We start from the raw sequence: 18,652 nt of genomic DNA on the forward strand, positions 1-18,652 counted from the left end.
TGGTCGACATCAGTCCGAAAGAGAGGCACACCTGCGGACAAAAGTGACGGACTGCAATCGTTCCGATATTGCGATGAAAGCGTTGTGTTTTCATACTGACAGATGCTTTGAAATGAAATTGTTTTGAAGTATATTCAACTGCAAAAAATACGATAATATTGCGGCAGTCAAGCGCTATGTTTGAAGGTGGACGGAGAATTTTGAACTCAAGCAAATAATGGAAAAATTCTGCGTGCGTTCTTACAGGGGTTTTTAACTTTTTTCTTGTTTTCGTATTTGAGGTTGATAAAATATTAACAGTAATTTGTCCTCAATGTGATATACCCTGGCCGAGACATATTTTGTAACTGACAACATTTTTTGGTGTGCCCAAATCCTTGTTTTCAAGTGTCCCCAGTATGTAAAATAATCCGGCTAGGATCTTGCGTACATCTTAATAAAAGGGTCTCTACTAAATAAGAATTTGGCTGGGCCTACGATGGAAGCTTATTACGGTCGTAAGCCCTGTAAATGCCCAGACTTCTATATTCTTTTTCATCTATGTAAAGATGTGTCAACAAAAAAAACTCCTAATTGGAGATAATCCAGAATTTTGGGAACAAGTATTTGGACACATTCAAAATGTTGTAAATAATTAACTGATCTAATCATAAGCTAAAATAAAAATAAAAACATTGAATATCACGTTTTCAAGCGTTACGCAAGTATGTACAAATGTAAAAAATCTCTGCTTAATAAAAGCTTTTCTCATTCCAACATAGATGGCTTTTGTGAACTCGCACATACTGTGTCACGAGTTTGATCAATAGGTATAAAATATTAAGAAGTTTAAAAAATTTAAGTAGTGTTAAAAATTTAAGTCAATCACGGGTAGGATTGGAGAATGTTAGGTACTCGTATGTAAAATAATCACTTTATACCAGCCTATTACGGTCGTATGCCCAGACTTCCAAATTCTTCTTCACCTTTGTTGAGATGTCAAAAAATAATATGAAAAATAACTCCTGTAATTGAAGATAATCCAGATTTGTGAACAAGCATTTGACATACTCAAAATGTTGTAAAAGCAGCAGATTCTATTACATTTAAGTGGATATATAGATACAATAGATTCAGTATTTTTATATGAAGCAAGATTTTACTCATTTTTAAAGAATAAGAATAAAAAATATTGTCATTTGTTGAATTCGACATAAGACGTTGAGAGCATCTGGCCGTACGTTCGCTCTTGCAAGCTTCCATTTTCCACCGCCATCGCCGGCCCGCGATGGCAGCACTCGCGGCCATCACGATTTCCCGCGCGAAATGGCGCTGCGCAATGAGAATGAGGACCTCCTCATTATTATTGTTCCAACGACTGCCGGCCGCGGGCTAGAGGCGAAAACGAATCGCTACTAAATTAATAAGCGATGTGCGATTATGCACGTGCATTTGCTGCGTTCCGTATTCCATTACGGGTTCATTTTGTGTGCCCGCGCGTAATGAGGAATAACGAATGGGGAATGTGTGTGTATATGCGTGCGCGCAGAGCCGACATCTTCTAAGGTAGGTAGGTACCTACCTTAGAAAAATATGAATAGATTAAATGAATACCTACATACCTTCGTTCTTTTACGAGGCTACAGGTTCGCGCCGCCCATGACGACCACTGCTGACGATTCGTCGTCAGTTTTTGTCTGAACTTCGGGACCCGCGCCTGACTTGGGAGGACGCAAGCGAGCTGGCAGCCGACAGTAAAGCCTGGAGACAGTTTTTGGACTCCATAAGCTCCACATAGGGAGCGGATATGGTTATTCTCGCTAGTTAGGTAAGTAGGTACTTACCTAACTAGCGAGAATAAAACAATGAAGTAAGTTTTTTTTTATTACAGAATAAACCGTAAAGCTTCTATTTTAGAGGCTCGTCTGCAGTCATGATAGTTAGGAAAGGGTAGGTACATGAGAAAAATACATTACAAACACGAAAATGAATATTTCTTGGATTCATTTTGTAATTGACGGTAATCGAACCCGCAACACCAGTTTCGCAGTCAGGCGTCTGCCCGACTACGTCACGGCGCCTGCCACCCATCTTTTGAAAAACACTCGAAAATTGGAAAACCAACAAAAAAATAAAAATCGAGTTTTCAAAAAGTCAAACTTCCAAATTTCAGAATTCCAACACTCCAATAATCAAATTGCTAACATCGAAGTTTCGAAAATGATTCACGTATTTGATACATACTAAATAACATTTTTAAAACCCTTATCCGCACCCCAATGGTGCATAGGGCACTGCGTCATATAAACGCAGTGTTACCTTGACCGTTTACACAAGAAAGATCAGCCCTCCGCTTCAGGCACCAGTTCAGGGTAATATAGAATAAATATTACAGTGAAAAAATCACTTATTTTTATTTTACCCCCCTTGGGAATCGAACCCGGGACCTCCAGAATGGTAGCCGAGCGTGCTGACCATTACACTACGGAGGCGGACAAAATAACATACATACCAAAATCCCGATGTATCGAAATCCCAACGCATAAAGATGTAGATACCTACATTAATTTGTACGATAATTACCACCCTTTTAATGTAAACTTCACCCGAATCATAACACCAACACCCGTTTTTTGTACCAAGTTAAATAATATTTAACTTTACCCATTAATTAATTTAAATAATAAACCTTTGAAATCATAATTGCGAGGGTTGGACTTTAATTGAAGATGATGAAGTTAATAAGTAATTTTTTTAACAATCAAATAATAATGGCATGTATTTAAACAATTATGATTCATTGATTTTTAACAGCTTGATTAAGAAATTTTGAAACCTTGCATTTTCCGAAATTGCTTTTAGTAAAACTGTATCCTTTTACACGTCGCTGTGGCTGTCTGGTAACATGGAAAAGAAAGTAAAGAACGTAGTCGGTTTGTGGTCCCGTGGTTAGTGTTGTGGACTCTTGAGTCACAATTTCTCGGTTCGAACCCATTCTTCCACAATTTGATTACTATTTCTAATAATGAGCCGCTTAGGCTTACAGATATAGTGTGAAATTGAAGTATTTTGTAAATTATAAAAACACATATGCTTCTTTATTTTTTTTTAAAGCACAAATTTCCTCTTCTTCTTGGTATGGGCCTTGTGGCCTGTTTTTTTTAAGAGGGATTAACCTCCTCCGATGTCGATTCCCAGTTATCGATCCATCTCTTTGGTCGTCTACCTTGGGGTTGGTCGTCCAATGCAATGTGGGGGAGTCTGGATGGTTCCATTCTCCTCACATGCGTAAACCATTGTCTTCTTCATTCCCTTCCCCACCTAATGACATCTTCGATCTCGCATATTTCCCTTATCCTGGTTTTCCTTATTCTATCTCGTAGACTCTTGTCAGATATGCTCCCTATAGTCTGCATTTGTGACGAATTTCTAATATGCTAAATTTCACGTTGGTCGTGAAAAAATGGAATTATAAAAAACCTGTTAAAGAACAAAACAATAAAATAAAATAAATTTTGAAATGCTAATTAATTACTAAGATATTAAAAGAAATATAAGTAAAATTAGTAAGAAACATAATATTGCATGTCTAAATAAAGAAGATGGAAAAAAATTATAATTTTTTGATATTACTAATCCTAATCCTAGTGTTTTAAAGTTATTGTAATAATTCAATGACGTGCGGTTTATATGTTAGCGGTAGAATCTGTCAAGTGAATTCATGTCGAATTCTTCCGCCAATCGAAAGTATTTAAATGCGCGCATCATTTGAATGTTCGAAATTCCACCGATCCAATTAGGCTGTTGGGTGAGTAAATATGGCTACCGGCAATAGTAATTGGATTTTACCGGGGTAAGATGTTATTTCATTAAATAGTGCAAGAAAGGTAGCAGAAATACGTGAGCAATCAATGGGAACGGGCTCCGATAAGGCTGTACCATCACTTGTTTCAATAACAAATAATAAATAAAATAAAAAAAAGCCATCTTGTCTACCACCATTATATTTCATAGTTTAATAAATTACTCGTGTGTAAAGTAATCACAAGAACGTCATTAATCAAAAATCGTCAATTTTTAATTGTGAATGTTTTCGGAACGCCCAAAAAATGTACTTTATCCCAGCAAAAGAGGTCTATTTTTAACTTAATATTTACCCGCTACTAGGGCAGAAAGTGTTGTTTTTGCAATTTGAAGAAAAGGTATTGTTTAATTATTTTTTTAAATACACTACATATTTTTCAAATGGAGAAAAAACCTTCAGGTTTTACCTAAAAAGATCTGTTGCACAGTAAAAGCTTCAATAAGTGGCCTTGATATTTATTTTTAATACATTGTATTATATTTTTAAACTTTGTCCGCCTCCATAGTGTCAGCACTCTCGGCTACCGTTCTGGAGGTTCCGGGTTCGATTCCCAAGGGGGGTTAAATAAATATAAGTGATTTTTTCACTGTAATATTTATTCAATATTACCCTGGACTGGTACCTGAAGCGGAGAACCGATCACCTTTCCTTCATATGTAAACGATCAAGGTAACACTGCGTTGATATGACGCAGTGCCCTATGCACCATCGGGGTGCGGATAAGGGTTTTATTATTATTATTATTAAAAACGTTCTCCTGAAAAATCAAGTTTTTTTATTTATGACGTTCTTGAAAGGAGTGAGCGATATATCACATGGATTAGGAAAAATCTCACCGAAAAAAATGGTTGGTGAGTTGATTTTTGCTTCCCAATCTGGTATCGAATGCTCTCACATTTAATCAACACTAGTAGCGAGAATGAGGTTTAGAGGGCTGGGCTTCTAATCATTTTGGGGGTCCTATATCCCATATTACATCATCATCTACCGTACTACCCCTCAATCCTGGTACCCTGATACCTAAAAAATAATTACTCAATTTTATTTTAAACTAGCCATCCATACATGGTCCGCCTCCGTAGTGTAATGGTCAGCACGCTCGGCTACCGTACTGGAGGTCTCGAGAGAATCAAAATTATAAAGTGATTTTTCACTTTAATGATTACTTTATATCGCCCTGGATTTGTACTTGAAGCGCAGGACTGATCACCTTTCCTTCGTTAATTTAACAATCAATATAACACTGCTTCGATGCTGTGCAGTGCCCTATGCACCACCTGGTGCGGATGAGGGTTAGGGTTTTTTAAAAACAAGTAAATGTCGTGTCGTTCAAAATAGAAATGGACATTTCTAGAATCAAGGGTGTCTTTTTCAATATATGAAAAAGTTGACGATTTAGATACCATTTTTAGAATAAATAGTTTTTTTGTGCGTTGTGGCCCTTTTGCACTTAACCAGCGATGAGTATACAGGTTTTGTAAGAGAGCATGCTCATTTTAAGCATGCCTATAAGCATGCTCTTTTATAGCATGTTTATCTATACATATATATATATATATATATATATATTTTGTATATTAAAAGCATTGATATTCTAGAATTATATTACATAAAATTATATTTTGGGTCATAATTTCTAAAATGATAAAGCTAAACGCATTTAAACGATGAAATTTTGTATTGTATAATTGTTTTTATTATTTATTATTATTTTGTTTGTAAAAAATAAATAAAAATAATACTTGACACTGGCAGAAACATCCTTTCACTGGCTGACTGCCAAATAAATAATAAAAAAAATATTTAAAAAAACTTTGTGGTACGGTACTAAAACACTCTCCCTACCATCCATTGTTTACTTTGTGTAGTACCACTTTTTAAACACTTATTTCTGACTACCGGTTTCGGTAAATTATTCCATCTTCAGGTCATAAAAATAAAATTATAAATAAAATCGTAATAATTTTATTTCAATGACCTGATATTGGAATAATTTTCCGAAACAGGTAGTCACAAATAAGTGTTTAAAAAAGTGGTATTACACAAAGTAAACAATGGATGGTAAGGAGTGTTTTTTTTTACCTTATGAGTTTTATCTAAATTTTTAATATCTTTTAAGGTTTTTGTATACTTTACCTGCTGACTGTTTGATGTAAAAAGATTGTTTTTATTACCGTGCGTGTTTTATGATGATATATTTGTGTCTGCGGTGATTATCCTTAAATAAAGTCCTGCCTCCTCTCTTGGGCGCCCTTCTCGGAACGTTTCGGGTCCTGTGAACTATATTAAACGTATTCCGAGTGACCCTAGCATTTTCTGTATAGTCCTTAATTCTTATAATTGACGCTCAGCCCAGACATCCTCGAAACAAAAGGATCCAGCGAAAAGTAAATGGTACCTTCAACTAAATAAAGACGATACCATTTTGGTAACTATAGGATTGTTTGCCAAAATTAAACGTAGATAAAAGATTATTGATTATAGAGGAAGGAATTATTTTATTTATATTGTGTTTTATATGTTAAGAGTCAATAGAACGCTTACCGTTATAGGGCTGCCAATTTTTTAACAAGAGGCTCGCGGCTGGAGTGGGAAGGGGGGTGGGGGAGGAGGGAGGTGTATGAACTAACTAACTAACTAACCATCACGCCGCTTCCCCGCAGGGGTAGGCAGAGAGAATAGAACGCCACACCACTCTGTCTTTGCAAACATTCTTCGCCTCTTCCACGTTCATGCATCTCCTCATACATACCCGCCGATTGTTACGACTCCTAACCTGACCACTTTCAAGTATTTGGCATACCTGATCGTGCCATGTTTTTCTCGGTCTTCCTCTGCTTCTTTTCCCAATTACGTTCGCCTCATAAATTTGTTTTACCGTTCTTTCCTCACTCATTCGTTCTACATGTCCAAACCATCTCAACACACTTTTCTTAATTTTATCGATAATGTTTATCTCAGATTTGCATTCCTTCCTTATTTCACTATTCGAACATCCGTCAGACATCGTTCTGTCGCTCAATCTTACCTTAATTAAAATGGAATTCTACAAATTAACGTAAAATCTATAAATAAATACCTTTCTTATTATTATATTAATATATATAACATTTTTTATTAATTTCATTCAACTATTGAACATTTCGTTTAGTTTGATATGCAGGGTAATGTGGCCTGTATTATTTGCCTCGATTAGTCCGCAGATGGGGGAGGTCCAGCGGTGTCTGTATTCTGTGGCTGTTGAGAAAGAGGTCATTTTGGATTTTAGGAATCGGGGCCCTGTGTCGTGAGAATTCACAAAAATCGGGGTCGTGGCGCTCCGATGCATTTATTACTGAACGCCTTCGTTTTTTTAACAGGTTGAAATATTCTACATAAAACGAAGGAAAACATTTTTTTTTTTCATTAATGTGATATTAGCAAACACAGAGTTCATTCCACCAGAGACCACCGGAGAGGTCACATGTATTTAAATATATGGTATATAGAAAAAATATATATATTTTTTAACTCCTTACCTTTCAATAACTCTTTTCTTTTCAAAACCATATAATAATAGTAATAATATTTTTTTTAAATCCAGCTTGACTAAGGGCTTACTTGACTTGCTTAATAAGATACTTACTTCGTTTTTAAAGTTTAAAAATATAATGAAATGTATTAAAACTAAAAATCAAGCCACTTATTGAACTTTTTACTGTGCAACAGATCTTTGTAGGTAAAACCTGAAGGTTTTTTCTCCATTTTAAAAATATTTAGTATATTTAAAAAAATAATTAAACAATACCTTTTCTTCAAAATGCAGAAATTACACTATCTGCCCTGTAGCGGGTAAATATTAAGTTAAAAATATGCCTCTTTTGCTGGGATATAGTGCATTTTCTGGGCATTCCGAAAACATGCACAACTGAAAATTATCGATTTATGATATATGACGTTGTTGAAAGGAGTGAGCGATATATGTTTTACAACAGTGTTTTATATAATGAAATAAAAATTACAATAATTAACACATAGAATAAAATTGAAATAAAGAACAGCGAAAAAAAATAAATAAAATAAACAAAATATTTTTTAAGGAAAACTTATTTTTTCTATGTTAAAATAATGTTTTGAGAAAAAATTAATTACGTCATTACCTGGATTTAGATAAAATTTAGTTCGGATTCAACTTATACTGGGCTTTAATTGATTCGACAGTCAATTTGTGGGAAAATCTATCAATTTTAAGTATAAGTTTGACTTAGTAACTACCAATTTATTTTTACACTCACAATTGTTTTATACCTTATTTACTAAAAAAAACTTAAATTTAAGAAGGAAAACATCATGGATGTGTCCAAACTTGTTAACTTATCTTGGCTTCTCTACCAAGGAAATATATGTCCTTAACTACTTTAGAAGCAGAAGAAGTTGGAATAGATTCCCGCACACTAGTAAAGGCCGCCTAATATGGGGTTAGGAAAGAGATTCTCATAACTAATTGACGATTATGATACAGGAATGGATACAATAATGTGAGGTTTCCACACACTTAGATACAGAAATACGAGTATCCTTGTTGTACTGGGTGAACTACACTTATGATATGGACGTTAGTGTCATTTTTTAAATCAGTAAGAACAAAAATAACTAAGTAAATACTGACTTTAGTTATCAAAACAAAAATCAATATTTATTAACAAAATGAATTTAAATCATTAATTAGATTTAATTTATTATTTCGGCATTCACTTTGTGGTAACACATGATGAAATTGTACAAGAAAAACACTTGTTTTTGACCACTTCAGTTTTTTTTCACTTACCCCCTCCTTATTCACAAAACAGATAATTATTTATGCTTTACTTATATTTATACCTGAAGATTAAAAAAAGCTTATGAAAAAAAATATTTGTCGGGTTGTGGTCCCGTGGTTAGTGTCGCGGACTCTTGAATCAGAGTTTCTCGGTTCGAATACACTCTACCATAATTTGATACCTATTTCTAATAATGATCCGCTTAGGCTCACAGAAATTATATGAAATTGAAGTATTATGTAAGTAATTTTAAAAAAACCTTTTTTTAAATTAAAATATGTGTAACTCTTTTTACAATTAAATTTTACCCTTTCCGGTCTCTCAAAATAAAATAAAAAGCTAAAAATAATATCAATGATGAAAAAATGTCGAATAACATCTGACATGGGACCTAAGAGCAAAAACTCGATGTCGAATGAGATTCGACTTTGGACCAGTAAGGGTTAAGTTTTGTACTGGTATTTCTTGGTGAAACTGCATTTTATAGAATAAAATAAAAAGCTTTTTTTGACATCTCAACATAGATGAAGAAAAATTAGAAGTCTGGACATTTACGGGGCTTTATAGGCTGGTTTAAGATCACATGCATTGGAGATTAATCCAGATTTGTGAACAAGTATTTGGAGACACTAAATATGTGTATGAGTAAAAGTAAGTCCTGTTAGTAAAAACTGCCTTTAGTTGTCAAAATAGGAAACAATATTTATTAATAAAAAAAATAATACTTTTCATTAATTGATTCAACAATCACTCTAAAATCCTTGTTCAATGCGAGAAATGAAACTTATTCACCATTAATTAACGTTTACGTAACTTGATCGATCTTCGAAAGCGCTGGTAGAATCCAGGAGTTGTAACACACTGACCATTAATATTTATATATCGCGGTGGACAACTCAAACGCTTGTTAAATGCTGGGTCTGGAACACATTCACCATTAATTTTAATGTAACGTGGTTGACACTCGGTTGCTCTGCGAAAACGCTGGTAGAATCCAGGAGTTGTAACACACTGACCATTAATATTTATATATCGCGGTGGACAACTGAAACGCTTGTTAAATGCTGGGTCTGGAACACATTCACCATTAATTTTAATGTAACGTGGTTGACAATCGGTTGCTCTGCGAGTACGCTGATGGAATTCTGAAGTTGTAACACACTGGCCATTAATTTTTAAAGATCCTGGTGAACAGATTTCAGAAGAGCCTTCAGATATGCAAATGAGCATGAATGAAGCCACCGCAAGAAGTGTTTTCTTCATCTGAAAAGTGATATTTCTAAGTTTTCAGTTTTAATACGAGGAATGTATATTTAAAATAAATTCTAGTACCTTGTTTGATTGTAGCTGCTAGTACTGTAATATTAAACTAATCTATAATGTATACTTCATAACTTAAAAGATAACAATTATTGTTTGGCTGTCTTAAAACACGGTGGTTGGAAACTCTCAGTAATATATATATATATATATATATATATATATATATATATATATATATATATATATATATATATATATATATATATATATATATATATATATATATATATATATATATATATATATATATATATATATATATATATATATATATATATATATATATATATATATATATATATATATATATATATATATATATATATATATATATATATAACGTGGTAATATTTTTCTTTTGTAAATTGGGTATAAATAATATGTAAAGTGGGTGTATAATAATAAAATAAACAATGTGTTGCTTTGTAATTAAAGTTTATTCTTAATTTATCTTTATAATAATTTTTATATCTATCTATCTATCTATCTATCTGATTCTGACAGTTAACAATATTATCGGAAGTCTTTTGTTTTATTCTGAGCGACGCATGCGACATCTGGTGGTATAACTGTTTTATGTAGGTACTATTTGTAAGTACTTAATAAAATGTATAGGTAGGTACCTAGTTATTTTATTACATCTCCCCCCTTGGGGATGAAAATTCATAGTAAAATTTTCACTCGTCCTCCGGATCATCTTCTTGTAGTGAAGGGACTGGTATAAGTTTAGTGATATGATAAAGTTTTTTTTTTTCTTTCTTTCTTTTTTTTCCTTCTTTTTTTTCTTTTTTTTTCTTTCTTGTTTTTTTTTCTTTCTTTTCTTTTCCGTTCTTTTTTCTTTCTTTCTTTTTTTTGTATTTTTTTTTCTTGACCCTTTTAAAGTAGACACAGTTTTTTTCAATCCATTTGTTTTTTTCTTTTGAATTCCTTCATTTTTATTCAGATCTCTTAAAGTATCTTCTAATATAACCAAATGTACAACTTTTAATTGTTCATCTGCATTTTCATTCGATTCTAAAACTGGATTCCTGCTTAGACAATCTACTTCTAAATTCTTCTTTCCTGAAGTATATTTTGTTTTATATTTTGTAGTATTTTTTTCTACTTTATTTTTATTTTCATTCTTCAAGCACTGTTTCTGTGTTATTTGTATGTCTTCATTTTTATTCTGATCTTTTAAAATATCTTCTAATTTAACCAAATTAACAACTTTTATTTGTTCATCTGCATTTTCATTCGATTCTAAAACTGGATTCCTGCTTAGACAATCTACTTCTAAATTCTTCTTTCCTGGAGTTTATTTTGTTTTATATTTTGTAGTATTTTTTTCTACTTTATTTTTATTTTCATTCTTCAAGCACTGTTTCTGTGCTATTTGCATGTCTTCATTTTTATTCTGATCTTTTAAAATATCTTCTAATTTAACCAAATTAACAACTTTTAATTGTTCATCTGCATTTTCATTCGATTTTAATACTGGATTCCTGCTTAGACAATCTACTTCTAAATTCTTCTTTCCTGGAGTATATTTTATTTTATCTTTCGTAGAAGTTTTTTCTACTTTATTTTTATTTTCATTTTTCAAGCACTGTTTCTGTGTTATTTGAATGTCTTCATTTTTATTCTGATCTTTTAAAATATCTTCTAATTTAACCAAATTTACAACTTTTAATTGTTCATTTGCATTTTCCTTCGATTCTAATACTGGATTCCTGCTCATACAATCTGCTTCGAAATTTTTCTTTTCTGGAGTATATTTTATTTTATATTTTGTAGAAATTTTTTCCACATTATTTTTATTTTCATTCTTCAAGCACTGTTTCTGTGTAATTTGTAAATCTTCATTTTTATTATTAATCTTATCATCCTCTTTTGTTTTAAACCAGCACGTTGCTTCAGAGTGATATCGAGTTCCCTTATTTAAATTTTCACAAATCTTACATGGACTTTTATCTTTAATTTTATCACTAGTTCTTAGATTTCCACGTCTTCTTTGATTATCTTCTAATCGTTTTCTTTGATCATCTTCTAATTTTTCTCTCTCACTCCGAACATATTGTAGTAATTGTTTTAATACATCTAATGTTTCATCATCCATTTCCAATTAACAAAATTGTCGTTTTATAACGTGGTAATATTTTTCTTTTGTAAATTGGGTATAAATAATATGTAAAGTGGGTGTATAATAATAAAATAAACAATGTGTTGCTTTGTAATTAATGTTTATTCTTAATTTATTTTTATAATAATTTTTATATCTATCTATCTATCTATCTATCTGATTCTGACATATATATATATATATATATATATATATATATATATATATATATATATATATATATATATATATATATATATATATATTTCATCTCAGCTCAAGTTATTCATCGGTTCCTTTGAAAATTTGACATAAAATTGCAATCGAATATGAACGTGTTTTTGTAACTGTGACAGATGCTTTTACCTGGGACTGATAAAAACTTGCTTCTTGACAGCTGCTGGTATTTAGCATATTCAAAGTTTTAGATTTTGTTGTTTCATAGATTTTTAGATGTTATAAATGTCTGTTTTCTATATTCTTTCTTTTCATTTCAACCAGACTGAGCCACTGTCTTTTGTTTATCAATTACTATAATTCGTTTTAATTTTTAAATATACATTTATTTTTTAACTTTTTTCTTGATCACATCGTTGATTTAGCGTTATCTCTTGAGTTCAAATAAACATGACCTTTAAATTATCACTTGTAAATAATTTCTAATAGGAAGGCGAATTAAATAATATTTTGTTCGACCCTTTGGAGTAGCAGTTAGCAAGGTACTCAAATTATTGAAATCCCATATTTTGAGTGTATCCAAATACTAGGAGTTTTGGACATACATATATAAGTGTGGTGTTGTAAAATAATAATAATATGTTTTAAGGGGTCTGAAATCAGACCTAGCATCTATTATTTTTAAACGAAATAAGATGGAAGTCCATCTATGCCTTCCTTCTCTATTTTATATATTCTTCTTGTTTTATAACTAAGTTTATTAACCACAAGGTATTTACTACGATTTTTTACATGTCGCTCACTCCTTTCAAGAACGTCATAAATCAAAAATCGTCAATTTTCAGTTCTGCATGTTTTCAGAATGCCCAGAAAATGTACTATATCCCAGCAAAAGAGGCATATTTAAAACATAATATTTACCCGCTACAGGGTAGAAAATGTTGTTTTTGTATTTTGAAGAAAAGGTATTGTTTAATTATTTTTTAAAAAAACTAAATATTTTTCAAATGGAGAAAAAACCTCCAGGTTTTACCTAAAAAGATCTGTTGCACAGTAAAAAGTTCAATAAGTGGCTTGATTTTTAGTTTTAATACATTTCATTATATTCTTAAACTTTAAAAACGATCTCCTGAAAAATCTATTAAGTAAGAATCTAATCAAGTAAGTATTGCACCAATCCCTTGATATTTATTTTTAATACATTGTTTTATATTTTTAAACTTTAAAAACGTTCTCCTGAATAATCAAGTTTTTTTTTATTTATGACGTTCTTGAAAGGAGTGAGCGATGTGTGTAATGGTACTTTTTTCCCCACTAAATTACAAATGAAATTTGCTTGGACTAGAGTTATATATTAATATTTTTCAAATGTGGTTTGTGATACATGAAAGAACGTGTATCACAAGGACTCATTTACAAACTTGACAAATAATAAGGCATATTATTTTTTCTTTATCTTCTTCTCCTACTTCTTCGTTTTGTAGATCCTAGGGATCTGTATGTGCCTCCGTATGTCGCTCTTGGGATGTTGACTCCCGGCTGTCTTTCCATCTTTTCGGAGGTCTGCCTGGGAGTCTGCGTCCTTCAGGGTTGCCTTGGAGGGCGATACGTGGAAGTCTGTCTTCTGACATTCTATTTATATGTTCCTTCCAGTATCGCCTTCGTTGTCGTCCCCACCTCACGATATCCTCTGTCTTACACATGCTCCGGATGTCGGTATTTCTTATTTTGTTAATATCATTTAAAATAAATACTACGAAACTTGAAATCGTTAAAATGATTTACGTAATTGCGAGAATATTTTCCAATAGGTACGTAAATTAGAAAAACCGACCAACGATTGGTAGGAGAGAAGTCCGTTCCTTGGGCAGTTTTTTTCAAAGTCTCATAAAATGGTTAATTGACAAAGTTTGTCAATTTTTTAAATTGAACTGGAAAGATCGGTTATTTATGATCAAATTGTTGCCAGATATTTTATGCTCATCATGCCTTTATACATAGGAATGATATTTTACAAAACCTCATCTCCTGGCTCAACGTACGGTACGGTCCCCTACCTTGGACCATATGGTCCAAGTAACGTACCTTGGTCATATACAATAAAATAATCGTTCAGTAAAACTATTTAAATAGTGTTTTATGTTTCTAATCAGATTTTATGTTTCTATTTGTCGCCTCCGTGGTGTAATGGTCAGCACGCTCGGCTACCGTTCTGGAGGTCCCGGGTTCGATTCCTTGGGGGGTTCAAATAAATATAAGTAATTTTTTTCACTCTAATATTTATTCAATATTACCCTCGACTGGTACCTGAAGTGGAGGGCTGATCGCCTTTCTTTCATGTGTTAACAAGATAACACTGCGTTTATATGATGCAGTGCCCTATGCAACATCGGGTGCGGATAAGGGTTTGAATGAATGATTGTTTCTTTAGTTTTTTTAGTAATTATTGGCTTAGAAAACAGAAATTACGATTGTTTGTATGAAAACGTGCATCATTTTGCTATTGATATAAATTTGATCGGCTTTTCAGGTAAGTCTTAATGCGAGACAGCTTATACGTGAAGCAAAATCCTGATATTATAACATAAAACGGAAGAAACTAGCTTGAAATAGGGTATGTACTTATATAATAAGTAACAGGAGGCGGCATTCACGACATAAGTTTAGTAGCAACCGACCATAGTTATGTTCCCAAAGTAGCCAATAGCGCTGCAGCCCTACGGCTAGATCACTTGTGGATCCACCTTCAAGCCTTGTACTGAGGTCCAAGGTGAGTACCTAACTACTAGCTTTATCGGTCTGGAATTAAGGTACCTACTCGCCTATGGAAGTACCTACTTCAAGTAACACCTAACTTGCACTATATGAAAACAGTGCCTTCTATATCCCATACAGTCTATGGATAACGTGATTTTATTTACAAATACATTTTAACATTATTCTCATACAAATATAAGAGTTTCTTCTTCTATGAAAAAAAACTCTTATATTTTGAAGCCTAGCTAACATATTAACATTATTCACATACAAATATAAGAGTTTCAACATATAAGTTTTTTTCATTTTTGAGCTTAAAAACTTGCTAAAAAAGCTTCTTCATCTCCCATAGATGTCTCTAGTGAAATTTTAGTGATTCAAGCACTATGTTTAGAATTTTAACAAAATATGTTAAGAATTTGAGTTGTGTGGATGTCAATCATGGGTAGAATTGGTAAATGTTACACGTGTGTAAAATGATCACTTAAACCAGCCTATGACGGTCGTCAGCCCCGTAAATGCCCAGACTTTTATATTTTTCTTCATCTTTGCTGAAATGTAATAAGATTTCAATTTATTTAGATTGGCAGTGACAGGGACCATTTAAAAAAATCGTATCAAATTTTGACACAATTTAAGTGTTTTATAAGTTTTAAATGTTTTATAATTAAATATTTTACTTTTTTTATTTTTTTTTTACAAAAATGTTAGTAATATTAGTATATAACCACTCACCGAGATTTTTATGTCTACCGGTCTCGAGCCGTACCCGTCTCTCCGTCAGGACAATCACTAACACAGCATGCAAACGATACTACCCTTCACTACCATAGCACTATTTACACACTTAAAACTACACAAAATATTTACCACATGCGATTTTTATTGACCCGAAGACCAACATGCACTAGGGGTTGCAGCACAAATATGCATTAAGAGCCGAGGTCAAGCATGCACTTGTCTCAAAACCGCTAGACATAAAAATCTCGGTGAGTGGTTATATACTAATATTACCAACATTTTCGTAAAAAAAATAAAAAAAGGAAAAAGGACTAACCACAAAGTAAACGCTTTAAATATTAATAATATTGATAATGTAAATATTTTAAATATTGTGAGTTATAAAAATAAATGTTTCACATCTAGCCCGAATTAATATTTTTAATCACAACCCAGACCCTTAACCGAAAAGGTTTTTTGTAGGGTTGAACTTCGGCCACATATAACGAGATCATTCATCACGAGATGTGTCTATGATTCCTGATTTATCGCTCATCCCAGACCGAGGGACTGATTGAAAATGTAATTATTATGTAATATTGGATCCTTATTAATATTTCCCCACTAATTTACAGGACTGTTCACGCTTTTTTTAAACGTGGGAAAGAAACGAAGACGTTTGGTCAGAGTACGTGCCGACAATTATTTACAAAGGTTGGCATAGGCTCTAGCCAGGCATTGGGGGGCCCTGCTAGATTTTATTAAATATCCTAAAATCTCTTTATACACGATTTTGAAGAAAAAAATGTGCGCGCAGGGCCAAACGCGTGGTAAAAGTGAAATTCTTAAAAAATAAAAAATAAGAGAAATAAATCACTTATTATTTATTGATTCGGTATTAAGGCCCAGTATTTTGTTAAGTTGCAACATAATTTTCTCTAAATCCAGGTACCTAATATTTTATGCAAATGATTTTTTTCATAAAACACCGTTTTTGCTTTGAAAAAATAAGTTTTTCTTCGAAATTTTGAAAAGAAAAGAGTTATTGAAAGGTAAGGAGTTTAAAAAAATATAATTATATTTTTTAATTCTAAATGTTATATAATACTCGTACACATTTTTAAAAAATCGGGCTAGGAAAAACATGTGACCTCTTCGGCGGTTGGCCGGCAAATGAGTTCTCTCTTCGCGAATATCTCCTTAAAAGAAAAAAATGAGAAAATACAACTAATCACTAACATAATTATCTTTACATAAAGTATTTTAAGTTTATCTAGTTATCGTTGATGAGAAAATATCTGTTTGATTTCCATACCATTTTCCCTTGTGCAGATTAGTTTTCTAAGAATATCTAATTTCTTCTTCTTTTTAATGGCTTTTCACCCTTCTTGAGTGTTCTAGCCAGTGTCGAATATCTTATTACGGAACGATGATTTCCAAAATTGTTGCCACCCGAAAATAAAAGTCGGTTCCCGCAAATTATAACCCCATAATCCCTCGCGACACGAATTTGTGGACCTTGCAAATAGATCCCATAAAACGACAGAAATTGAACCAGATTCCTAAGCTTTTTCCCACAAGAAAACCTCCGACAAGTCTATAATCATTAGGGCTTAAATATTCACGAATTCTTATAACGTGGATCGGTAAAAGAACGACCCGAAATTGACACGCAAACCTAGTTTTTGGCATGGGATATTTTGGCCGAACTTTCAGTAAACATCAGGCGGGTTTTCATCCATGAGTCACATCATATTCCTCTCCACTCTTCTCATAATTCCTCTCCTCTCCTTTTCCTTCCTGCTAAACCATTTTATACCAAACCCTTATCATTAACTCCCACGAAAAATAGAATTTAACAAGTTTAAAAAAAAGTAGGTACCTAATTATTAAAAAATACCTATCTACATTTTGAGGGCAGGTACCTACATATTTAGTTTCAAACGATAATAATTCTTATCTTCTCCAATTTACGCTTGTGCAAACAGTCTTTCTTCATAACAAACTCGTAAAACTATGTATGGATGTTAATTACAGATATACATACCTCACATTTCATTTTGAAGTTCAACGTATCACAACACATTGCCCAACCTTTAATATGATGGAAAACACATTCACAATTTATAATTAACAAACGGCAGCGGACAATATTAATAAATATCATTTTATGATATTTTTGGTAACACCTGCGTAGGCTCCTACCATAAAGGCTCTTTCCAAATGTAACTGGTAGAAAAAACGATAATTTAGAAGCCATAAAGCTGCCGTAACTGTCGCGTCCGAATTCGGAACGTGTTAAAAAATGGCGGTGAATTTTTCAAATTTGACAGGTGACAAATGAACTCCGAATTAATGGCGCGAACGCGGGCTGCGGGAAGAATGCGTGAAAATTTTTGTTCAAATCGATTTGTTTCTGCACCGTGCGCGAATAAAAATTGTAGCTTCGTTCCTCGTCAGATCTAGATGTTAATTACGTATCAGATATATTTAATTAGGAAACAAATGTGTTCATTAATCAAAATTTAGTTCCGGTTCAAAGATAGGTATGGAGGGTACCTACCACTATTAATGAGATCAGTGCCTTATATACAGATGAAATACAAGACGTTGTATAAGTTTTGCAAAGTCCCATCATTAATCTATTATTTTCTACCTATTTTCTTTGCTAGCTTTAATTTTTTTGGGAAAATTTTGAGATTTTAATAATAGTTCTAAGTAAGATATGAGTAAGTATACGAAAAATATATTTTTATCGATATTAGTATTGTACTATATCAAACGCATTAAAATTTGATGGATATTATTTTATCAGTGTCCTTTTCGCATATATTTTAAATATACATATTTTTTTATGCTCTGTAAAAAAATCTAATTAATTTTCACGAGAACAACAGAAATATAAAAATTATTGCATGTTTCTAACGAGTT

This window comes from Brachycentrus maculatus, unplaced genomic scaffold (genome assembly GCF_059751285.1).
Source record: "Brachycentrus maculatus isolate JH-2025_06_01 unplaced genomic scaffold, ASM5975128v1 h1tg000623l, whole genome shotgun sequence".
Taxonomy (NCBI): Eukaryota; Metazoa; Arthropoda; class Insecta; order Trichoptera; family Brachycentridae; genus Brachycentrus; species Brachycentrus maculatus.